Source organism: Lissotriton vulgaris, chromosome 8, assembly GCF_964263255.1.
Source record: "Lissotriton vulgaris chromosome 8, aLisVul1.2, whole genome shotgun sequence".
NCBI classification, from domain to species: Eukaryota; Metazoa; Chordata; class Amphibia; order Caudata; family Salamandridae; genus Lissotriton; species Lissotriton vulgaris.
In genome coordinates this window covers 1,275,807,136-1,275,833,368 of record NC_141696.1, presented here as the reverse complement: position 1 = coordinate 1,275,833,368, position 26,233 = coordinate 1,275,807,136, and positions in this window count along the sequence as shown.

Below are 26,233 nucleotides of genomic sequence, written 5' to 3'. Positions count from 1 at the left end.
TAATTTGCACTAGAGCACTTTATCTGAGCCGTTTAAACTACGGTACAATACTTGTAATACTATACTACAAGATGGCCGCCGTTTCCATGGAATATACCATCTTCTATGTCGATGAAATGAAAAAGAGCGGAGGGTTTAAAATGGCGATTGTATGTTTGCACAAACTGACACTGACAAAGCTTACCTGCAAAACACGTCTGTCAGGGGTGAAGGGGGGTTTGGAAAATAAATAGAATTTGAAAAAACATCTTTACATCGGAGTGCTTGCCGTTTTTCTTCACCTAATTGGTTGGATCGAGTGGCTATATATATGTATATATATATATATTTTCTTAACCAACTGCCCAAGCATATCTGGAGGCACTCAGCTACCGCTGCAAACTCAGGGGTTTCATTAAAATCATGGCGACCAGCGATTTCATCCCGCCATCTTGCTTTCATGCCGACGCGTTTCGAGGATTTCCCTCTTCTTCATAGGCAGCTGCATTGGAGTAATTTGGAAAGACCAGCATGCCGTTTATTAATGTCCCGCCCGCAGTGGGTGTGGTATAGTACCCAGGTGCATGCTGGAACTGATAGTTTATCCACTAAGTGGGCTCCGTTTACTTCTATTGCAGCATTCACAGTTCAAAACCCTTAGTAGGGCTCTGGGTATGGCGCTGGTCATAATAAGCCGCAACAGTTTTGCCGCATTGGTGACGAAAAGTTCCCATTGCAGCCTCTTACATGTTTGAAGATGTTGCTCCCCAGCGCGGCAGAGCTGACTCGTAGTAGATTCTTAACCAACTGCCCAAGCATATCTGGAGGCACTCAGCTAGCGCTGAAAACCCAGGGGTTTCATTAAAATCATGACGACCAGCGATTTCATCCTGGCATCTTGCTTTCATGCTGACGCGTTTCGAGGATTTCCCTCTTCTTCATAGGCAGCTGCATTAGAGTAATTCGGATCCCCCAAAACATGCATTTCTAAAATCCTTTCCTTTGATTCTTCCGCCTCCATTTACTCATCCCAAACCTCATCCTACTACTATAAGCTCCAGAACGAAAACAAAAAAAGATTTCTAAATCCTTCCTTCTTCTAGCCCTCCACTATCCTTCTCAATCCAAATAACTGACTAACATACCCAGCACTCAAATTACTTTCGTATTTCACTATACTAATTCACTACTATTACTTAATGGGTTCTGGAGTAGTGTGCTACTCACCAAAAAAGTGTTCCAACATCCCATCAGGGGTAACAAGCGCTATATCAATGCAAACCTTTGTCCCTCTTCTATACCTCCTCTATCCTTATCAATTATAATAACTGACTAACATATCAGCCACTCAAATTACTTTCATAATTCATTATACTAATTCACCACTAATCCTATATGGGTTCCGGAGTAGTGTGCTACTTGCCAAAAAAGCACTTCAACACCTCGTCAGGGGTAGTAAGGGCTATTTAAATGCAATTACAATATTTTGGGGTGCGTCCTTAATTCATTTTACTATACGCAGATAATGCGTTTTTAATAGTTAGAATAGGGAGGGGGCTTCAAAATGTAATTGATGATTTTACTGTATTCATGAATGAGTTAGATCTGTGGGTAAACAAGAGTAAAACATTTACTATGATTTGTGCTCCCAGATTGACAAACAACCCCAAGATTATGTTGAACGCATCATTCTTGTACCTAGGAGTTTTATTTGACACAAAATATAATTGGAAACCAGGGCTCCTGAGTATGAAAGCCCTATTTGTGAAATCTATCAATGGTATACATACTTTCAGCAAAAAACTGGGTTCAAAACCACTAAAAGAGATTTTTACGTTCCACACTAGTAAATGTGTGGCAATTGCAAAATATGGATCCGCCAATATAAAACCTCAGCAACAAGTGGAAAATACCTTTTTGAAAAATGTTTTGGTGGAGCCTCGCAGTTGCGCTAATGCCATCTTTCATGCTAAATTGGCCATCCCCTATATTGAGAATAGAAATAAATTATCCCCCCTCATACAGTGGCACTCTGTTTGGGTAAGGGAGGAGACCTCTTTATAAAAAAATAATCTTAAATGATTGTCTTAGCCTACAATCTTCTCTTGATATTCTGTGGCTAGCTTATGTGAAGCAAGCTTGTGTTGAGATTGGCCACCAGTGACTATTTGCCACACCAGTTTATTGCACTTCTTTTAGTAGAGGTAAATTAAAAAAGTTATTTTATGAAAAGGCGAGGTTGGCTAGAGATGTGGTTGATTGCCTAAAGCCGACTGTGTGTTCCCATAATTTCGTTTACATGCAGGACGGCTTTCAACCATACCTGTCCCATATCCGAAATAGACAGCAACAATTTGTGCTCACCAGGTTCCATTTTAATCTACTTCTGCTGCTGGTCAACTTTCCTCCTAACTGTTTCACTCCTTCCAACCTGAGCCTTTACCCCGTGACGGGAGATCAGTTCAGTCGATGCTCCATATTATACTTTTCCGTTCCTTTTATCAAAATTCTAGGAGGTAGTTTTTATTGCCTATTCCTAAAAACTGCAACTTTCACCAATGCAGATCTGCTGTTTTATTCCTACATCATCTTCACACGACTTCCATATGTTGCATGGTCACCTCTTTTATTTAGCATATTCTAAGAACCAGGAAAAACCTAACCTTGTGGTATTTCATGTACTCAGTATTAAGTACACAGTATTTATTTATTTATTTATTGCCATTTATAAAGCGCGACAAATACCCGCTGGCGTCTCGGCGCTAGACCATTTGCATAAATTCAGCTCGATGTAATATGCTCCAACAGATTGCCTTTCTTTTAGTGGAAACTATTGGTTAAACAGCCAAGTCTTTAGTCTCTTTCGAAAATGAATGAGTGAAGAGCTTAGTCTGATGTCTTGCGGCAAGGTGTTCCATAATTTAGGGGCTGCTATCAAAAAGCGGCGATCGCCCCTGGACACTGTTTTGGAACGAGGAATCACTAGCTGGTTACGATTGGAGGACCGAAGCTGTCTGGAAGGATGATATGGAATTTATTTATTTATTTTATTTATAACAACATTTGTAAAGCGCGAACGAAGGCCCTAGGGCATCTCGGCGCTAATAACTGCAATGTTTAACCCACAAGGGGTGCTGAAGTAAAGATTAAAAAAGATCATAGGTTAAAAAGCCAGGTTTTAAGGTTTTTTCGGAAAGACCAGAGGGAGGTGCTGGCCTTGATTGAGAGAGGGAGTGTGTTCCACAGCTTTGGTGCAGCTACAAGAAATCGTCTGTCACCCCAGTGGACAGTTTTGGTTAGGGGAACCACCAGATCAGAGGAGCTGGAGGAACGCAGTGTTCTGGAAGGGCAGTAGGGGGTTAGATTCTGAGTGAAGAACACTGGTCTGGCATTATGTAAGGCCTTGTATATCAAACACAATGACTTGAACTTGATCCTCTTCTTCACCGGAAGCCAGTGAAGTTGTCTTATGATGGGAGACACCGGTTGGTATTTAGAGGTTCGCCCTAGTAGCCTAGCGGCCGCGTTCTGGATGGCCTGCATTTTCGATAGCACTCTCTCCTGGGCACCTAGAAACAAAGCGTTGCAGTAATCTAGGGTGGAGAGAACCAGGGCACGCACCAAAGTTTTGGCGGAATTTTCGGGTAAATAGGGCAGAATTTTCTTAATAAGCCGTAGCTTGTAAAAGGCTGAGGAGGAAATCTGGTTGGCATGTGGTAGGAAGTTCAGACAGTTGTCGAACAAAACACCCAGGTTCCTCACCTTGTTAACCGGGTCTGGGGGCTGGCCCATGGGTGAGGGCCACCATAAGGGGGACCACTCCGGGGAAAGATTGCCAAAAATAACGACTTCTGATTTATCAGAGTATAATTTCAGGCAATTGTGGGCCATCCAGCTCCCAATTGCCTGCATACACTGATTGAACATGTTGGCTTTTTGAAGCCCGTCATTCTTGACAGAGAGGACCAATTGGGTGTCATCTGCGTAGGATGTTAGGCTCATCCCGTGTGCTCTGATGACATTGGCAAGGTCCGACACATAAATGTTGAAAAGTGTCGGACTAAGGGATGAGCCTTGGGGAACTCCACATGGCAGTGACAGGGGGGAGGATTCAAAAGGTCCCACAGTGACAACCTGGGTCCTGTTAGCCAGGAAGATTTTTAGCGTTGCCTCGGATGCCTATACTCTCGACACGGTCGACCAAGGTGGTATGGTCGACCGTGTCGAAGGCAGCCGATAGATCCAGTAGGATCAGGACAGCTGTGCCTCCCGCATCCCGAATGGATCTAATGTCATCCGCCGCCTTGACCAAGGCGGTCTCAGTTCCATGGAATCGGCGGAAGCCGAACTGCGATTCGTCCAAACATTTGTTTTCCTCTATAAAGAGAGAAAGTTGGGCGTTCATGATTTTCTCCACTATTTTCGCTAGTAGTGGAAGACTAGCAATGGGTCGGTAACTTTTAAGTTCTTCTTTATCAAGGGTGGGTTTTTTGAGGAGCGGTTTTATGAGTGTTTTCTTTAGGGTATCCGGGTAAGTGCCTGTAGAAAACATGGAATTGCAAATATCTGTTATGGCTGGAAGAACTACTTCCATGATAGGCCGCAGAACCTTCATGGGACATGGGTCCAGGGCCGACCCCGATTTGATGGCGGATACGATATTTAATACCTGAGAACAAGTCACCTCTCTGAACTGGTGAAAAATTGGTCCGTCAAGGTGGGTGAGGGACCTATGGGAAAGGGTTGAGGAATTGGCAAAGATCCGATAGATGTCGTCAACTTTGCTGAAGAAGAATTTGGACAAAGCATCGCAAAGAGCTTGGGACGGGGGAGGTGTGAGATCAACAGAAGAACCTGCTAATTGTTTAGTGGTCTCATAAAGACATTTTTTCGAGTTTTGAGCGTCTTCGATTTTGTTACAATAGTGCCTTTTCTTAGCGTCAAAAATGAGATTTTTGTATTTAGCTACCGACTCTTTGTACAAGGATTTGGCTTCCTGAGTGTTATCTTTCCGCCAGTGTCTCTCTCTGTTTCGACACTGTTGCTTTTGTGTACGTAGTTCATCCGTATACCACGGGGCCGAAGGGGTAGATCTGTTACGTGACCGTTGTTTAACTTGAACCAGGTCTTTGGCTGCTGAACTAACCCAGTTGTGATATTGGGAAGTAGCAGTATTGGGGTCTGGGGATAACGTGGGGAAGGTGTCGTTGAGCGTGGTTTTCAGCCTGCATTCATCTATGTCATCCCATGCCAGATAGGGTTGGCGAGGGTTGGGGTTGGGTTTGTTGACCTGGGAATCGTGTATTTGTAGCGATGCCAGGATAAGATGGTGGTCAGACCAAGTTAAGGGGAGTATTTGTGTAACTTGGAGGCCCGTGGCATTGGAAAAAATGCCATCTAACGTGTGACCTCCTTCGTGCGTGGGGGAATATACCAGGGGAAAAAGGCCGAAAGTAGACAAGTCGGCTGATAGCGTAGCTGTATCGGGGTTGTCGGGAGCGTCAAAGTGAAAATTAAAATCACCTAGAATGGTGAAGGAATTATCAAGTGCAGATGCTTCCAAAAAGGACCTAAAAGCACCAATGAAGTCGTTTCTGGGCCCTGGAGGGCCATAAAGGAGGATCCCTTTAAAGGTGTATGATGGGGACAGTTTGATTGCAAATTCTATGGCTTCGCAGGAATTCTGTGGAATAGTAGTGAACCTTACAGTGTAGGTGTCACGAGCGATAATGGCAATACCACCTCCTTTTTTCTTGGTTTGCCTGTCTAATCTATGGGTGGTATACCCAGCCGGAACAGCTATGACTAGGTCCGGATCGGATGCTTGGCCCATCCATGTTTCTGTCATGAACAGAAGATCTATTTTATAATCATGGATCAACTCGTGAATGTCTAAGCTGTGTTTGCCAAGCGAGCGGACATTCGTGAGTGCCATGATGTGGGTTTTGATGGAGTGGTGCTTACCACCCTGGGGTTTACGTATAGAAGGTATCATGGTGTGACAGCCAGGGCAATAAGTAACTGGGTTGGTGAACAAGGAATTAGGGTGGGATATGATGCATATTTGACTGGTCGTGGGGCGGAGACGCTGGAGCTGGGCGGCCGAGTAGTGAATACGTGGAGGCAAGGGGGGCGAACCAGGGGGGGTGGCCCTAGGCCCGGGCCAGGCGCGGACGGGCACAGATGGGCTCACCTTTGGCGCGCCGCCAGCGCGCCCGCTGCACCCGCCCGCTGCGCGGTCGGGCAAATCTGTTGTTCATATGCATGGAATGGGCGGGAACGGGAGGAGGGTGGGAGGGGCGCAGAGCAAACCGGGCAGCCTTCCCAATGAAAGATGGCGCCCAAAGTGATCGTGAAAGCTTCCCAGCGCCTGAGTACAGCGGCGCTGTGGGAAGAAATGTACAAAAGCCTCAGCGAATTAATCTCGCATTGAGGTAGGGGGGCAGAGGTGTAAAATAGCACCTGGTTAAAATATAATATAATTTTAAAATTAAGCAGATTCGTAATCAATCGTTTTTATATTGTAAAAGTGACACAGAGTGCGAGTAAGCAAGCATGACCTCTGGCTTCCGCCTCAGAGGGAAAAACATCAATAGCTACTGGGTTTGTAGATAACGCCCTTTAAATACCCTGGGAGGGCGGGAGGGGCGCAGAGCAAACCGGGCAGTCTTCCCAATGAAAGATGGCGCCCAAAGTGATCGTGAAAGCTTCCCAGCGCCTGAGTACAGCGGCGCTGTGGGAAGAAATGTACAAAAGCCTCAGCTAATTAATCTCGCATGGAGGTGGGGGGGCGGAGGTGTAAAATAGCACCTGGTTAAAATATAATACAATTTTAAAAATAAGCAGATTCGTAATCAATCGTTTTTATATTGTAAAAGTGACACAGAGTGCGAGTAAGCAAGCATGACCTCCGGCTTCCGCCTCAGAGGGAAAAACATCAACCAGCTGGTCCATTAGAAAGTGCGGACCTAGATTGTTTAGAGATTTATACACTATACATAGTGATTTGAACTTGATCCTATTCTGGATCGTCAGCCAGTGGAGTCGTTTAATAGTTTCTGATATGGCCGCAAATTTAGGGGTTCCGGAAAGCAGACGTGCTGCAGCATTTTGTATCGACTGCAACTTCCTTGTGACCTTGACCTGGGTGTTTAAAAATAAGCTGTTGCAGTAGTCAAGGGACGATAAGACCAAGGAACTAACCAGAGTTTTGGTGGCTGCTGCTGGCAAAAACGGCCTGATTTTTCTAACCATGCGTAATTTATAGTGGGCTGTGGTAGAAACTTTGTTCGCAAGATCCATGAAATTAAGGCCCTCGTCGAAGGTGACTCCCAGGTTCCTAACCTTAGCTGCTGGAGTCGGGGGTGCTCCAAATGTGGGTGGCCACCAAGATGATGACCAAACTGGTGAGAGAGGTCCGAAAATAACTACCTCAGTTTTTTCAAAAATGAGCTTCAGGCAATTTTTTGCCATCCACTCTCCTATTTCCAGCATTCCATTTTGGAAGCGTTGGGCCACCTCCCCTCCGTCACCTTTAATGGCCAGTACCAATTGCGTGTCGTCCGCGTAAGAGGTTAGGCTCATCCCATAAGCTTTGATGACATTAGCAAGGTCCGACACATAGATATTAAATAGTGTCGGACTGAGGGATGAGCCTTGAGGTACCCCACATGGCAACGAAAGCTTAGCAGATTGGTAAGGCCCCAAAGTGACGGCCTGGGTTCTGTCTGTGAGAAACGAGGCAAGCAGATCTCTTGCAGTTTGGCAAACGCCGATCTTTCCGACACGGTCGACCAAGATCTTGTGGTTGACTGTGTCGAAGGCCGCTGATAAATCTAGCAATACCAAAACTGCTGTCCCACCCTGGTCTCGAATTGCTCTCACTTCATCTGCAGCTTTAATTAAGGCAGTTTCGGTACCATGATATTTTCGGAATCCGAATTGTGTATCGTCCAGCAATCAGTGTTTCTCGATGTGCTCCGACAGTTGTGAATTCATGGCTTTTTCAGCCACTTTAGATATGAAAGGGAGGCTGGCTATTGGCCTGTAGTTTTTTTGTTCGGTTTTGTCGAGGCTTGATTTCTTTAGAAGAGGTTTCAATAGTGTATTTTTTAGAGAGTTGGGATATAGCCCTGAGCTCAGAATGGAATTACATACTTGTGTAATGACCGGAATAATGGAGTCCATCACTGGAGGAAGGACAGAGAAAGGACAAGGGTCCAGTGCCGATCCTGTTTTAATTATGTAGACAATAGTTCTTATATGGTCATTCATTAGAGGTTTAAAGCTAGCGAAGGCAGTTGCTGGATGAGTATTGGAAGGAGTGGGGTTCATTATAGTAGAATTAGAGGTAAAGGCTTGGTATATGTCATCCACTTTAGCAAAGAAGAAATTAGCCAGCGCATCACACATTACTTGGGAAGGGGGTGGAATCAAGTCGGGAACGTTGTCTGACAAAGTTTTGGTGATCTCATATAGTTATTTGCTAGAGTGCTTGGCTTGCTCGATTTGATCTGAGTAGAATGACTTTTTGGCCTTTACAATCATTGCTTTATAAACAGCCAGTGATTCTTTGTAGCGGGTTCTACTTGCTATATCATACGTTTTCCTCCAATGCCTTTCGCAGTTCCTGTTATGTTGTTTTTGCATTTTTAGTTCATCCGTATACCACAGGGCAGTTGGAATAGATCTGTTCTTGGATATAGACTTGATAGGAACCAGAAGATTGGTAGCATGGCCTAGCCAGTCCTGGAATTGTTATGTTGCCATATTCGGTTCGGAGGAAACCAGCGGTCGCGTACTATCCAACTGTATTTTGAGATCTAGCTGGTTTGTGTTCTTCCAGGCTTTGAAAGAGCCAAGACCGGGGGGGATGACTTTCTTGTTCAAGGGGGCCTTAATTGTCATGGTACTGAAAACGGCATAATGATCGGTCCAAGGCATCGGTAGAATGTCTAATACTTGTAGACCCTCAACATTAGAAAATATGCCGTCTAAGGTGTGCCCCGCCAAATGGGTGGCTGAGGCAACCAATTGTCTAAGCCCCAATGTTTCCATATCCGAGAGAAGAGCGGAAGTGTCTTTCTGGTTCTTGTCTTCTAAGTGGAAATTCATGTCGCCCAGGACCGTGAAGGAGTTCTCGGTGGCAGTAGAACTTTGTCTTTTTTTTTCTAATGTATGTACTGTATTTGTCTTATTCCTTTTAATCTTTGATTCCTTAGAAACAGGATACTCCATGTATTTAGCATTTACTACACAGCATCACTTGAATGTATTTTATCTAAATGTATGTGCTATATTCATTTTGCTGCTTTCAACCTTGTATGCCTCAGAAATGTGGCGAATAAGCACAGTTTTTACTCATACAACTATGAACAAGAAGGCCTTTAGATTCTAAAAAACTCTGTATCTGAAGATACTTGAAAAAAATCATTTTTTTGATAAACCATATCTAATTTGAAGATCCGAGAATGAGGCAAGTTGAGTATCTTCGTATAGTAAATGAATTCCAGAAAGATACCATCTTTTTATAGTTTGGTCATGAAAGACTTCTGGTAACATATGATTATTTAACACAGGAGAATAATAATTGATTTCACCCAAACGTACAATTTGTTTCCTTATTTGCCGCCAAACGGCAAATGCCGCTATGACAATTTTAAATTTAGTTTTTTTATAATAACTTGGTTCTATGATTTTTACTAAACATTGAGATACTTCTTCACCTAGCAGTAATTCGTAAATTGACGGGTATACTGATTCTTCAGAGATTGTATCCATAAAAAGTAATATACCCGTATGTCTTAAAAATATGAGCCAATAATATAACCGGAAATTAGGGACCCCCCAACCACCCTTTATTCTCGGGAAAACACACCATTTTAGGGCGCGCCTGGATCGATGATAGTCCCAGAGGAACCTGGATACCATTCTACCAATTTTAGTAAAATAAAGTGACGAAAATAAAAGAGGTATTGTTCGAAATAAATATAAAAACTTTGGAAAATTTAGCATTTTAATAATATTGACACTACCATAAAGAGAGAAGTGTAAGGTGTTTAGCCTTTCTAGAACCTTATTAGAAGATTTTAAGACGGGCTCAATATTCAGGCGTAGGATATCGTCAATCCTAGAAGATATAGTTATCCCAAGATATTGGGCTTCTGGAACAAAAACTATTTCATTAGGTTGTCCCCTTTCAGAATGAATAAATTGAGTTTTGGTTATATTTAATTTGTAGCCTGAAAGTGCTCCAAATTCTTCAGCTTAGCAGATTATTTTTGGAAGTGCCCGTTTTATATCTGTGGTCGTAATAGCGACATCGTCCGCATAGGCGAATACTTTGAATTGATTCTTACCAATTGTCACGGGGGTAATGACAGCTTCAACAGATAGTTTACGAAGATAAGGTTCTAGATATAAGGCAAACAATAGGGGGGAGCAAGGACAGCCTTGCCTTGTCCCCCTCGTTATCGAAAATCCTTCAGAGTGAGAATCTGTTATCCTAATAACAGCTTTCGGATGAAAATAAAGAGTTTTGACTGCGTTAATATATGCCTGTGGAAATCCCATACAAACCAGTACCGACCATAGGAACTCCGAGGTGGCCCTGTCGAACACTTTTTTTGCGTCCAACAGGGCCACCGCAACAGGAGATTCCGAGGCCTGTGCCCAGTCCAGCAAAGCTATTATTTTTTTGACATGGTCAGTAGTATCTCTTTTAAAAATGAAACCCTGTTGTCTGATAGATACAAGAGACAGCATTAATGTATTTAATCTGTTAGCTAAAATTTTTGAGAACATTTTGCTATCAGCTGTAATGAGGGAGATAGGTCTATATGAACCTAACTCTTCACTGTTTTTGCCTTTCTTTTTAAAGATAACTATTGTGGCGAGTGACCATGAATCTGGTGAATGGCCCGCAAAGGCAGACTGAAAAATCTTAATCAGCTCTGGCTTCAGGACTTTTCTAAAGACTCGATAAAATTCTAAAGGATAGTGGTCCGGTCCCATTGCTTTACCGGCAGCTAATCCAGTAATAGCAGTTTAAATTTCTTCCCAAGTAACTGGGGCACTAAGTAGCTCTTTCTGTTTTATCGGCAATTCGATTTTATGAATATCTTCAAAGTATTGTTTAATATCTGAATCTAGTGGTTGATCAGGTTGATGATATAAAGCTTTGTAGAATTTATTAAATGCTGCCAGTATATCTCCTTTAGAGGTTTTCACCTCTCCACCAGGATCTTGAATTTTAAAAATCCCATTAGTCATTGCCCGCTGGCGTTGTCTTTGGGCCAAGACTTTCCCTGTTTGTTCATTCAGCTCATAGCTTTCTGTCTGATGTTGAATAAAACGTAAAGCTACCTGGTCAGCAATATGAGAATAGACTAAGCTACGTTTAATAGATAAATCAAGTTGAGATTCTTCTATGAATTTATTCATTTTAATGTTTTCAGCTAACCGTATTTCTGCCTGTAAGACCATGTCACAGTCTTTTTTAAATTTATTACGATTATTCTTCTGTTGAAAATTCGAATACTTTAAAGTTTCACCTCTTATGATAGATTTAAATGTATCCCAGACTATTGGAACTGATGCCGTCTCATTATTATTCTGAAAGAATTCTTGGATGATACTGGTCATAAAATGTATATAGTCCTGTTGTAATAACATGTTCCTTTGAAACGACCAAGTTGATTGCGGACCTAACCCACTAAATGATAGGCTGAGATTTAGACAAACAGGATTGTGATCTGATAACAGTTTAGGAAGAACTTCTATCTTTATTTTATCAGAAAAGAACTGGGATAGTAATCAAGGCGGACAAATTTCCTGCGTGGGGCAGAGAAAAAACTAAAACCAGGAGCCTCAGAATGCAAAATATGCCAAGCATCCAAAAGGCTGTTATCTAATACCAAGGTTCTCAAGGCCTTAAACGTCCGTGGTTTAAGACCAATGTATCTTTCGTTTTGTCTAATATTGAAGCTGGCTTCTATATGGATATTTAAGTCACCACTGAAAATAATAGGAATATTACATAATGCAAGCTCCTGATTTAAAGAATTAAACAGCTCAGAGTCGTCTAGGTTAGGACCATAGACAGAGTAGATCATAATCTTATTCTGAGATAATAGAATTTTGGCCCACTTGCCCCACTTATCATCAGCTGATGTCTTAAGGGGGGTACCTAGATTCCACCGCATAAGTATAGCTACCCCTCGTTTGATGCCTGTCTGTTTAGAGCAAATGAACAAATCTAATCCTAGATTCTTTAACAGGTCTCTTTTTTCCCAAGAATTATGCGTTTCTTGAAAACAAAGAATGTCAATTTGCAACAAATATATCATTTTAGCCGAGATTCCTCTTTTTTTGCCATCATTAAGACCATTAACATTAGACGTACATATTCTGATTTCCCTACCCATTGAGAAAGATAAAGGTTAAGCAACGGAAATATATCACAGAAGTCCAGGCGTTCCTTATTCCACTATATATTGGTTTATTCCATAAAGACCTCCTTGCTTTACTATAATTGAAGCCTTTAGTAGAACTATCTAGGCTATCTAAAGAAAAATGCACATACCAATTAAATTTCATCATATTCAAATCTTGCTCAGTTCCGACTGTTGTTGATTTACACCCCCACCACCACCCCCACACACCATCAGCACCCACCCTTCTTCCCCCCCCAACCCTCCTTATGAGGCACAGGGACGTGCAGTCCCTAGGAACACCGAGTGCCTTCCCCCCCACCTCCCGTACGACTTGAAGAAAGAAAAAAAAAACAATATTCAGCTTAACCCGGTCTACTAACAGTTTAAATAGCAGAATACTGAAATTGCACTTCAAATAAAACTATACATTTCTTGCATCTAATCATAAAGAGGCTAGATATTCTTTGGCAACAATTTCAGATAGGATAAATCTCGTTTGACCTTTTACTGTGACTTTAAGTTTGGCTGGGTTCTGTAGGCATACTATGGCACCCTTTTCTTGAAATCCAGCGATCAATTGCCTAGGATGCCAGCGTTATTCTAGAAATTAGTAGGAAAGTAAAAAAAATAGGCTTAGTTTATTTTACTGCTATTAATCAATCTGAAGATGATCTCTTGTTAGTAGAGAGCAAATGGCAAAGAAAACTTGAACTTGAGAATGTTGATATGGGAAGATCTATTGAATTATCAATTAAGATACTTTTTAACGGTTCACTCCAAAGTCAACATTATATGTCAATCTTTGATCTTTACTATTCCCCTACTAAAATAGCGAAGTGGAAAGTTGGCAATGGAGATAGATGTAACCGATGTGATGAGATTGGTGCCGACTCTATTCACATGTTTTTCAAATGTATGAAACTTTCCCGCTTTATTGCAGATATCGAATTTTTCATAAATAATAGTCTAGGGATTGGTGTTAATTTAACTCCTGAATAAGTTATTTTAGGTATTCAAACGGATCACATTGGGATTAGATCTACTGCCGCAGAAACCTTTTTGTTTATTTGCATGACAGTCTTTCGTTCCTGTATCACTTCTCGTTGGATTGATATTGAGCCCCCAGTTTTTCATCAATGGCAACTTAAACTGCTCTCTATATATCAATTAGAAATGGCTATGTATAAATCCAAAGGGACTAAAAAAAAGAAACAAGGACAAAAAATATGGGATCCGATATCCAAATGGATTTAATTTGACTTGTTTATTATGCCATTTGCTCTCTAGGAAGTATTATATATTTTGTGATGTTTTTTTCCTTTCATCTTTTTGTAATCTTGTTATGTATCTTGCTCATTGTTGTTGAAATAAAAGCTAAATCAATAAAAAAAGGACAGTTTTTTACTGCCACAATAATATACAGCGGTAAATTCTGGTTTTGCATTTTGCATAACATTTAATAATTTTTGCTTAATTACATAAAAGTAAATTTTTTGACTTTTGCACAACACTAGTTTTATGGCAGATTAGTATGCCCAGGGTGTCTTGCGAGTTTTTGAAAAAGCTCTAATGGTATTGTGAAATGTGAAAGGAAGTATGACTATAAACAGCGAAAATGATTACTTGTGCTTCACTCTTTTAACCTCAGCTCCACTTGCCGGAAATTAAACAAAATACATTTAGAGAAATGTGATGGATTTCATAGTGGGATGGAAAATGTGGTGTTTGCACTACCCAAACTTGGTCAAATTTGAAACTCTGATATTTCTACTTGGATAGATCTTAATCCCAAACTGAGGCTTAAAGTATCAATTTGGATAATAACTAATGAAAGGAAGCACATTATTGACACAGAGCAGTATATTTGCAAACCGTGAAGGTTTAAAAACACATTAGTAAAGTTACAGTTTCCAATCAAACCAATTTAGTCATCAATCAGTAATCACCTGAATACATCTTATGTGAATATCAACAGGCAGAGCATTAAAGACAGAGTAGGCAACTTTTAGGGGATTCTTCTCCCTTGAAGGGAACTGCGAAATACTAAGCTAAGGTTGTGGGCAAAGACTGGGATTTTCTAAGCAGCAGGTGGTAGCAAACACAATATTGCAAATATAACCAAATGAAGGTTCCCGTCAAGAAAAGAAGACATGTGCTTGCTCTAGAAGATATCTCTTTGAGCAAAAATAAAAGGAGCATTGCGTTTCGAAATAGGGAAATGTCTGCCTGTGAAGGTGGACAGAAGCAAGTCTCAGTCACACAATTAAAACATGAAATTACATCTAAGAGATGCATTGCATGAGTTCTCACAGAGTCGTCCCCTTTCACATGAGTATGGCAAGAAGTTCCAGGACCTTCGCGCAATGGGAGGACTTTTTCTCCTCTGGCTCCTTTCTTTAACAGGTGCAGAAAGCAAACATACAAATCATTAAGTTTAAAGAAACGACATTCACACAACATTTTAGCAATAACATTTCAGACTAACAGTATCACAGGATCTCTTAATGTGTGGAATGAGAAAAAGAGTATTCACAGTAGGCAAGAATAGAAAATGTCATCAAAATGTGTCAGTCATCTGAGGCATACCCTGATTACTGCTAAATTAATCTAAACATATTCTGTCTATAGTTCACCAAATATATAAAGATCTTTCACTATAGTCAATCTAAATATGAAATATCATATGCATGTATGCAAGCAGTTATTATTTGTATTAGGTATTAGGATGTCATTAAGTGCAAACAAAAATAATAACACTATGTTACCAATGTTTATTACATTCATGAGGCAACATCCAGTGAGGGATCAGATAAGTTTAGGCACTCTGCAGGGCCAGGCCACCATATAAGGAGAAATAGGTGCAACATACCTGTTTAGGGGCATAGTTATCAATAGTGCAGCAGAGGCAGGAGGAATCTGGGGCACATAGATGTCGAGGACCCACTGAGCCACATTAATAGCTTAATTTTACCACCAACCACCAGGATGGATCCCATTTTCCTTGCTTGTATTCAGACACATGCCAATTTTAGTAGCCACTGGTCAAGATATAGCTTACAGAAACAATAAGATGTTGCCATACATAGTGCCAGAATGGGAAGCATATGTAGATATGACATGGAATGACCAAGACTAAGAAATCACAGAGTTGCAATGAAGAGACAAAAGTGTACACATCAAAGGACTTACATGATAGGCCCTAAAACGTTGAAACCATATACAGCACTAGTGGACATTATTAAATGCTACAGCTTGAATTCTATCCGTATCTTCAGACAGAAGTGATATTTTGTTAAACCTGCTAACCTGCTTGTGAATGGTTTTCTGATATGGCATTTCCTCACCTTGAATGGGTTGGTTTATGTTAAACTCAAAATGTTTTTGGGGAAACAATCATGAAACGAGTCTCGCCTACCAAAAAGCGCATTAACGACCAGTATAGGTGCTGAAAAACTTTGCGCATTAAATTAGGCTACTGGTCCCAATAAACACCAGCACACACATACATCGATATATTGTTCAGAGGAATCAGAGAAATGAAGATTACAATTAAGTAATCCAGGCATCACTACCTTTCCTCGTGACACTAACAGCATTAAACATCCTCTGACTAGGCCATCATTGCTGTTAACTGCTGTCCCAAAATTCTGATCAGACATTGAAAGAGCTCAACGTTTTCTTTCCTTAGGAGGCTGTCGTCAAAAGTACAGAATGCTGGGTAGTTAAAGCAGAAGGTTGCTTAGGCTTGATTCTACCTCAAGCATTCTCTTCCACTATTCTACCCTTAGGCACTAATTATGAGTGTTTGGGTCCGAGGAATGCCAGACTCGCACTGGCATGTCAGTGGCGGTCCAGCCACCTCTACACCAGCGGTCGGACCTCCCCATTATGAGTTGGGTGGTCAGAATGCCCTGGGACTGCAGACTCCACCAGAGAAGTGCTGTTCCCTGGATGTGGCGTGTTGTCAGGAGGACGCAAAATGCTTGGCGTGACTGCTGCGGTCCCGCCAAGCATATCATGAATTTCCTCTCTGCCAGCAGTGTCATGGAGGTTTGTCCTCCATGTACACCATGGATGAGAGAAATCAAAGAGAGCCCCACAGGGCCTCCTATGCCTCCTACCCTTGTGGATGCATACAGGGGATAATAACATGTGGCCCCTGTGTGTCTGCACAGCAGCTCCCACACAACATGGACTTTTTAATCCATGCTGTGCAGGAACCTTATGAGGCATTCCCATTCCGGTGCCTTTTTCAAAGGGACCTCCATCTTTGATAGAGGCACTGCCCTGGGACCACCACGCCACCAGCCCACCAGACCACTTTAAAGTCGCTCTCAGGTGGGTGGGCAGGGGTGAATCTCGGCAGTGTAGGGAACCAGAGGGCGTACTCCCCACCCCCGCACCGCTGAAACTTGTAATCAGCCCTTAGTGTCTTGTTATGTCAGTCACATAGCTTCTTTTCATCTGGTACCTACCATATATATGGGTGGGAGTAACTTTGAGGTTGGTGGGCAGGGACTCAATTATTTTTGGTAAATGACCCACATCCTCCAACTGGTAAAAAGTTTCCTTGATTCCAATGTCTATGGCATATATATATCAAATTGAAATCAGCCCCCCAAGTTAATCTTTCCCACCAAGTTGTATGCTGAAAACATTATTTGGCAGAAAAAAACAAAGAGCATGATACAGAAATTATGGTGAGTGAAAACCTTCAAAATTTTTCAGAAAAAGCTAAACAGAACAGAGTATCTACGGGCTGAATTTCATATACAATTCAACTCAATTCTTAATTTGTGTTTCAGAACTCAAAAAAGGTCCACATTAAAACAAATTATGACAGTAAGCCTGAAGCCCATTAATACAAAACATTTAAAAAAAATCAAAATCATTTATTCATGTCGCCTCATTTTTCAGATAAAGAATAAAGAAACATTCCCCAGCCACCAAAACAGAATAGGCATTATTCTTTAAAAACATTGTGCTTACAATAAGACAGCGCCAAAGAGACAACACAGAGCAATGATAGAAGAATCCATAATGCCTATATTACAGAAATAAAATGCCACCAAGTTGCACAGATCTGAGTCCAATTAGTATAATTCATAAAACTTTAAAAAAAAAATGAAATTTTGTGAAAATTACTTTATATTTTGGGTGATAGGAATTCTCAGGTTGGCACAACAGACTTGATATTTTCTTTAAGAGCATTGGCACTAAAAAGTAGTGGTGCTGAAGAGTCAGTGCAGGACAAACAAAAAGAACACAAGTAAGATCCCGGCTATCTGTATGACAGAAATTGCACTCTTTCCCTCTTTCTCCCAAAGAGGACCAGTTAGCTGTTAACACATTTTGCAGAAGCAAGTTCATTTGAAATAAGAAATTCAGATGGGATGCTGTTTTAAATCTCGCTGGGTAACACGTAAAATCAGTAGCGCCTGGATGATCTACCCACCATGGGTCCAATAAGGCAAAATCCTTTTTTAATAATTTTAAGAGTCTGTCTGTCCTAGGTTTTAATTGCTTTTTTTCACTTGTTGTGGGTATCAAAACGTAGATCTTGTATTAAAGTAAAAACTCCCCCCATAATAATAAACACATGCACATTCACCAGCAGGTCATATACCTGTTCCAGGGCTGCAGAGTTGTCGCCAATTGGTCCATAATAATTAAGCAGACGACAGCTGTTCTACTACCTAAGACTTCGAGCCACAACCATCTAGCTCCTTCTACCGGAATCACCTTACGCACCTCCCAATCCAACTTCGAAGATGAAAGAATACCCACCTCTCGCACTGCTGCCTGGGCCGAGGCAAAGTATGCTTTGGCATATTTCTTGGGGAGAGGAAAGTTGGGGGAGTTAGATTTAAGATTTGTCTCCTGCAAAAAAATCACCTGAGGGGAGAAAGATTCTAGCCATTTTAACATTGCTCCTCTTTATTGTGCGTTCAAAAAGCCATTCACATTACATCAAATTACCTTCAACAATTGTATCATTCCTTAGACCAAATATGGCACTTTACAAAAAAGCCTATTATATTCTCTCCTCCAACTATCTTCCATTTGTGCCAGCTCTCTTAATAAAGTCAAGTAAAGCCCCTTGGTGACAGAGACCCCTCCATTTTCAACTTGGCCTCCAAATTTAACCATGTTGCCAAATTACTCAATATTCCAAGTCTGCCTGTTATCTATCACTCATTTTTTTAATGCTACACCCCTCTTCCCCCTCGCTTCTGCCCACCCCAAACTGTCTGTGGAGTGAGGTTGCCCTTCCCTCACCACCGCAGTCTCCCTCCAACAAAAGGTACCTTGACTTGGCACCCAGGAGCACGTCCTTCCCCTTCCACTTCTATAAAAAAAACCATCAATTATAATTAGGGCACTCTGTTTTCCATTTTTACAGATAAATACAGACATAAAGCAATGTGTGTTAATGGTAATATTTGCCAGTGGATGTACTGTTATGTAATATTTGTCAGCTTAAATAGTAAAAACACAACAGACATCAAAGCATGAGTCTGCGTCTTTCATTTAAATAAATATGAAAAAGTACAGTTTTACAACTACATTTATACGCAAAACACAAAATAAATATGGATAAATACAGATAAAATGGCCAACAATTAAATATGGATAAATACAGACGGAAATGTTAAAAAAATAAATACCATAAAACCAGGAGCCCTAATTATAATAACACCGGGATATTTATAGTATTTAAATTGATTCAGGAAGCCCGTAGCTTACTTGCATAGTAGCTGATATCAGCTTCGAAGGAACACAATACAAAACTATAGAAGTACAGAAGCACTGCAATATTTCAATAAGTGGAAATTCCTAAGGCAAATATTCCAAATCAAAGTATAGTTTGTGCAATGGTGCAAGATTTTAGCCTAAAAAAAAACAACAGCAAGTGCTTAATGGCACGAAGAAGAAGTAGAGTGCAATGTGAAAAAATACAAAACTAAAGATTCCATCTATAAGCATACACATTTTTTTCCAGCCTGAACATACATTGCAAGATAGAAGTATGACTTATCCAGTGAGCCATGCAGAGCACATTAGCTCAAAAAATTAAATATAAGAAGGAGGGGGAAAGGTACAATGCAGTGTGCAAAGTGCCATACAAAATCATCAGCTGTAAGCTTACAGCAGCATATGCAATGATCGTTAGTGCAAAAAATGCAAATTTCTACCTCAAAACACATTGTAGAAAAGGGGTACGCCATATAAAGTACATTGGAACTCATCTCCCCCCTTAAAGGAGAGTACAGTACAAAATGGCAATAGGTTCCTGCAAACAAAGTGACCTTCATATTAAAATAATTTAATACACCTAAAATGCCAAAATGCAAAGCACTAAGGGAAAGAAATATCATACAATTCTCTCAGTAAGCCAATTGTTATATACAAGAAAACTCTACTTGAGTCTAATTGAGTCTCTTATTTTCCATTTACTTGAACAATGTTCTGTAATAGATCTTGGGCTTCTTCGAGAGTAGGACAAAGATGGATCCTTCCTTTCCATAGAAATCTCAATTTGGACTGTTGCGCTATAGAGGCCTGGGCTCCCACACTCCTAAATTGGCTCAACATTCCAACAAAGTCCTTCCGTCTCCGTGCTGCTACTGCCAACATATCGGAGAATACACGTACTCGCCCCCCTCTGGGTAGAACAATCACTCTCTTCTGGATTGCCTTAGTTTGTACTGTCTCTCTAATACGATAATCTGAAAAATTCACAATCATTGTCCTGGGATACTTAGCCCCTGGAATTTTTTGCAAGGGAACTTTATAGACCTGCAGTACTGTAAGGTCTTCAGGTGCCTTCACGAGCAAATGGTTACTGGATTAGACTGGCTTTCCATGCGTTCACTGTCTTCTGGAATCCCGGTGAAACGTAGATTCGAGCGTCTCGTATAGTTCTCCATCTCATCCTTCTTATTTTGGGAGGCCTGAAACTTCTTCTGGAGAGAGACAATATCAGAGCCACATAATGCAGATCGGTCCTCAATATCAAATAGCTGTTGCTCCAGCTCTTTAAATCTTTCAGATATTTGCTGTACCATGGTTTCAATTTTATCTAGACGTCGGTGCAATAAAGAGAGCTCCTGACCTGGCAAGGTCTTGCAGTCCCGGATTTCCCCCAGAATGGTCTCAAAGAGCTGTTGCATCTGGTCCATCGGGACAACTAAAGACTGAGCCATAGCAGTAGCAGTACCAGTGGTACCCCCTAACACTAGCAACGCTATTTTCCGCTCCCTGCTGAGAGGTCATGGCCCTCACTTCTGTCCCCGTTTCCATTGACAGGTCATGGTGTAGTGAAGGGGATAGAGACCCCAGTTCCTCACGTATCCTGGAAATGCGCCTCACCATCACCTGCGTTACCCCTTGTATAGACCCTATCAGCTGCATCAATTGAGCTTGTCTCTCCTTCCTTTCCTAAAGGGACCATAGTACGTACGGTGGCGGAAGCCCATTTTTCCTGATTAACAGGGAAAGCTTCTTCAGGAAGTATCTTTTCCGCTGCGGGAACCGTGTTAGCCATATTAGCCATCTGATTAAATTTACGATTTATAGAGAATACAGGGTATTCCTTAGGAGGATTAAGAGGATTAGCCCGTTCTAGGCTCCTATTACCTGTTGCAACAGATCCTAGCGCACTCAACTCCACTACCACTGCCCCTACAACTCGATCCTTTGCCCTCAGATCTCAAATCTGGCGAGAGCTCCAGTGAGCCCGAAGATGTTTCTTCTTGATAAGTAATCTGTTCAAAAGGGGGAATCCTTGATTCTCTCTAACCCATTCTCGGAACACTCTTTAGTATCCTTGATATTACACAAAAAAGTAACAGGTGTCATTTTGATCAAGCACTGTTATCAGATCAACGATGGATTGATGAAACCTGTAATTTTATAGGGTGGTTTTTAAAGGAAAACGTGAATAGGGCGCCAGGTTTTATGGTGTGGGAGACTTTTAAGGCCACGTTTAGGGGACGGGTGGTGGCATACAGGTCTAATCTTCACAAGTTAAGGAAACTTAACTTGCTGGATTCCAGGAGGCCGCGGAGCAGGCTAGGAGAGAACTTTCCAAGAGGTTAACTGGGGAACTGAAGGAAGAGGTACTTCAGCAGGAACTATTACGTGCAAAGGATGAGATGAAAAGTTTTTTTATGCTCAAGGAAAATTGCTGGAAGTACAGCTGCTCGTCAAAAGGCGTACAAGGAAAGCCAGCATATCGGGAAATGTTTAGCCTGGTCCACAAAAACGCAACAGAGCAAACAGTCTATTCCACAAATGAGAAATCCAAGTACTAGGTGCCTGACGAATGATAAAGATGGAATTGGCAAAATTTAATTATCAAATTTTCGCAAGATATATGCGGAAGTCCAGACAGTTGACCCTTGAGCTCTTGCAGATTATTTTACGACAGGCCACCTGCCTAAGGTCAGCAAGGAGGACTGTATACTTTTGAGTGAACTGTTTACAATCCCAGAACTAATTGAAATCATAAAGAAAATGGCAAATGGGAAGGCGATTTGCAATGATGGTAGCTCAATTGAAGTATATAAAATGTTTATAAATGAACTCGCCCTGTTCTTGGTTTTACTATCTAACCAAATGATGGCCAGAATGGTGGTTTCAGACAGATTTAAGGAATCAGTCATGATCTCAATTTTAAAGAAGGATAAGGACCCTAAAGATCCAAGTTCTATAAGTCTACTAAATGTAGACTATAATCTTCTCATGAAAATCTTGACAAACAGAATTGCGGGCTGCGCACATTGCTTGGTACATTCAGATCAAACAGGACTTTTGCCTGGGAGATCTATGGCTTCGAATACTTTCTATATGATTCAAAACCATCGACTATGTTTCTGCTAGTAAGGAGGCTGCAGCCATTTTAATGATGCACACAGAAAAAGCTTTCGACCTGGTGGATTAACAGGTCCTCTTCTTTATTTTGGGAGAGTTTGGTTTTCCACGCCATCTGATCGAGATGCTAGAGGGAATTTATAGGGGAGCCATCGCAAAAATAATTATAAATTCTGAGGAGGCGGGAGAGGTAGTAATAAGGCAGGGTACTAGGCAGGGATGCCCCCTCTCCCCATCCTGTTTTCACTCTTTATTGAGCCACTAGCGATAAAAATCCATTTCAACATACTCATCCAAGCCCCCCTATTAGAAATGGGCAAAATAAAGTTGTCTGGTGATGATATGATCTTGTACCTGAACCCAGAGAAACCAAACACTAAGAGAGCATTAGGAGAAATCCAGGTGTTTACAGAATTGGGGGGTTATAGGGTCAATCAATCTAAAACGGAGCTTCTTTTATTTAATGCACCAGGAAGAGCTGCCAGAAGGGTTGACATTATTGCCTCTCAAACCTATTAGATATCTGGGCCTGTATGTGACAGTGGACTTCCTTCAGCTCTTTCCCCTGAATTATGGCAGAACACTTAACAAAATGAAAAGTCTGTTAGAAATATGGGCATTATTACCCCTGTCAATAATAGATTGAGTCTCTCTGATAAAAATGTCGATTCTCCCCTTGTTGTTATTTTTATTCTTAAATCTTCAATTAAAGTTTCCAATCTCATACTTTAATGAAGTTGATAAGGTGTTTCGGGAGTTTATCTGGGCTAAGAACAAATCTCAAATTAAACTATCTATTTTACAATTGGATATAGAACAGGGAGGCCTTGCGGTACCTCATTTAGCTACTTATTACCTAGCTGCGTTACTTAGCTTAACAACTCAGCTTCTGGCCCCTATTTGGAAGTTTGATTTTTTTTATTTAATCTTATGTTAAGGGAGAGTGCTATTAAGTTAACATCATGCTTGCTCACTGCAAAGCTACCAAAAAGAACAAGATGCAAGGTTGTGAATATAATATTAAGCCGTATCCAAGTGATTCAATAAAAATTATAATATTCCATCATGCCATGCATATTCCTCTCTTTACGACTGTGATGTATGTGCCTTAAACTTCCACAAAAGGGGGTGCAGCCCTATATTCTGTTGGGTTTATGTAAATTGAGCTACTTTTCTAATCGTACTAATCAGATGACGTGGGAGGCTTTTGTAACACAATTTGGTTTCCTATGTTACTGAATGATTGTTTTAGATGTAATCTGCCTGAGGCTGGGGATTGGACACATATATTTTTCACTTGTCCGAGATTACAATACTTTTGGGAAGAGTACGTTTATTAGTAAATGTGTTTCAATAGATATCCTTCCATGTGCATCGTTGGCGCTATTTGGTTTCACTTATTTAGTTGATCCTCTCTGATTATATTTGCAATTTTTTGTTTTCCTAGTCATATCAGTAGCCAGATCTTTAATTTTACAGAATTGGAGATCTCAGAAAATACCTACAATGGCCCAGTGGCTACACAAGATGGAGAGGACTTACAATATTGAGGAGGCCTATGCAAAGAGGAAAGGGGTGATGCAGAGATTTGGGATGCCATGGGAGGGCTATGTCGCAACCCCGCACATAAATGATACTATGTGACTTATCTACGGGGAATCTCCAGGCGAAGACTGTAATCATACAGGTCATCAAGCTAAGGGTGATATGTTATCATAGATTTGATGTTTTGAATGCTGGTATTGTATATCATGTAAAATGGGAAATACATTTGCGCTTTCTTTTATTGTACTATTTAAATGTGAGACTCAATATGCAATAGGTTTTTATCTTCTTTGCCTTTCCGTATATTTTATGTATCATATTTATCATGTACTAATGGATTATGAAATTTGTTATACTTATTGTCTATTTATTAAATGTGATTGAAGAATCTGCAAATTTGTCTGCTTAATGTATGTTTTCTACGCTCAATAAAAAAAAAGTTCATTTGAAATAATGTCCAGAAACAGCAAAGACCATGGTCCAAATTCCAGGTCAGGTACTGCTGAGCTACCTTGGGGCGAAAGAAAGAAATCCCCACCACCAGTTTTTTTCTTTGATGTACTGTACATAGGGGGTCATTAGGATCGCGGATGGACTTGCGTCCGTCCGCGACCCCAGAGCAGGAGGGAACCTCCGCATGGCATGCGGAGTTCCCTCCTGTGCAATTTGGATGTGACCGCAAGGGTTGCATTTCATTTGCATGCAGTAAGAGGCAGGCACCGCGCGGTGCCTGCCGCTTTCTGCATGCAAATGCAGGGGGGTACCATAGGTACCCCCCATGTGCACCCCCCACCCCCCCTTCACCTAGGGGGCCCGCAACGGGCCCCCGCAGTGAAGTTCCGTATGCTTTTCCACGGCGGAAAACCCGCCGCAGAAAAGCATACTTTACAGGCCATCCTAATATGGTGGACGATGTCTGGAAGACACCGTCACCATATTAGAGCTTTTCCGCCGCGGTTGTAAGCCGACTGCGACGGAAAAGCTGCGGACGGAAACCAGGACCCACCAGCCATCCTAATGTGGCGGTGGGTCTTTGGTCAGTCCGCTGCGGTTTTTCCGCATCCTCTGGGCCGGCGGTGCCTTCCGCCGACCCCGAGGATGCGGAAAAACCGCAATCATAATGACCCCCTTAATGTCTAAACGTTGACTAGTAGAACTAGAAGCATTCTTTAACAAGCTTTTTCAATGCAATAGGTCTCGCAATTGCGAGATATTGAGCTATTGGCATTATAAATGACAATACCTTTTATTTATTTGTGTAAAAAACCTGCAATATTAAAAGGCATTGTCATTTACAGTGCAACTAGGTCAAAGTTTCTAAAATGCGAGACCGATTGCATTGCAAATGCTTGTTTAGGATTATGAATGTGATGGATGGTCCGCCCTGTGGGTGGAGCTGATCGGTGTAAAAAAAAAATATATATGTATATTTCCAAAGAACAAGAAATCTACGAAAAAAGATTACTCGAGCTCACAAGATCAAGGTTGCAGGTGATTTATTTCAGAAGCTGCAGACAAGGATATTTATATATATATACGTGCTAGACCGAGTTCATCTATCTATCTATCTATCTATCTATCTATCTATCTATCTATCTATCTATCTATCTATCTATCTATCTATCTATCTATCTATCTATCTATCTATCTATCTATCTATCTATCTTTTGTAGAGCGCACTTCTACCTTGAGGCCTCAGAGCGCTTAGGACGGGTGAACGGAGACAACAATCAGGCTGTGCAAATTAATGTAAGAGGAAGGTTTTCAAAAGTTTGCGAAACTTTAGTAGGTCTGGTTCGCTACGCAAGGTGAAGGGTAGGGAGTTCCATCAAGAGGCAGCATTCCAGGAGAAAGAGCGACACCCCCTCTATCTGTCTGTCTGTCTGTCTGTCTATCTGTCTATCTATCTATTTGTCTGTCTTTCTAGCTATCGAACGTTCTGTAAAATTAGTTTTGACTAACCGCACAAGTCAGGCAGCTGTATGGATGTGAGATCATTTGATATATCTGTATGTGACCTCCTACGAGCTCAAATGCCTGAGCTAAAAACATAGTCACCCCACAGCCAGACCTCAACATCGCTAGTCACCAGTCATTAAACAAACATGGCCTGTATTGCCTGGGTGAAAGTCATGGCCTTCAGTGGTCCTGAGTCACACTCGCTGGCCCGGGACATAGCAAGCCTAGCAAGTCACATGCCGTTTTATTGTGGCATTTCATAATCTTAGGATCTGTGGTCCCAGTAACCCATGGCAGGTGTCATTCAGCATTGGGTTGATGTCACTCTGTTCTACCCCTGGACAGCCAACCGTGGAATATCTGGAAAAAATTCCCTTTTTAGGCATTGGGAATGTATTTCCAGGGAAACTTAAGCAACCTGCCTAAGATCACAATGCATG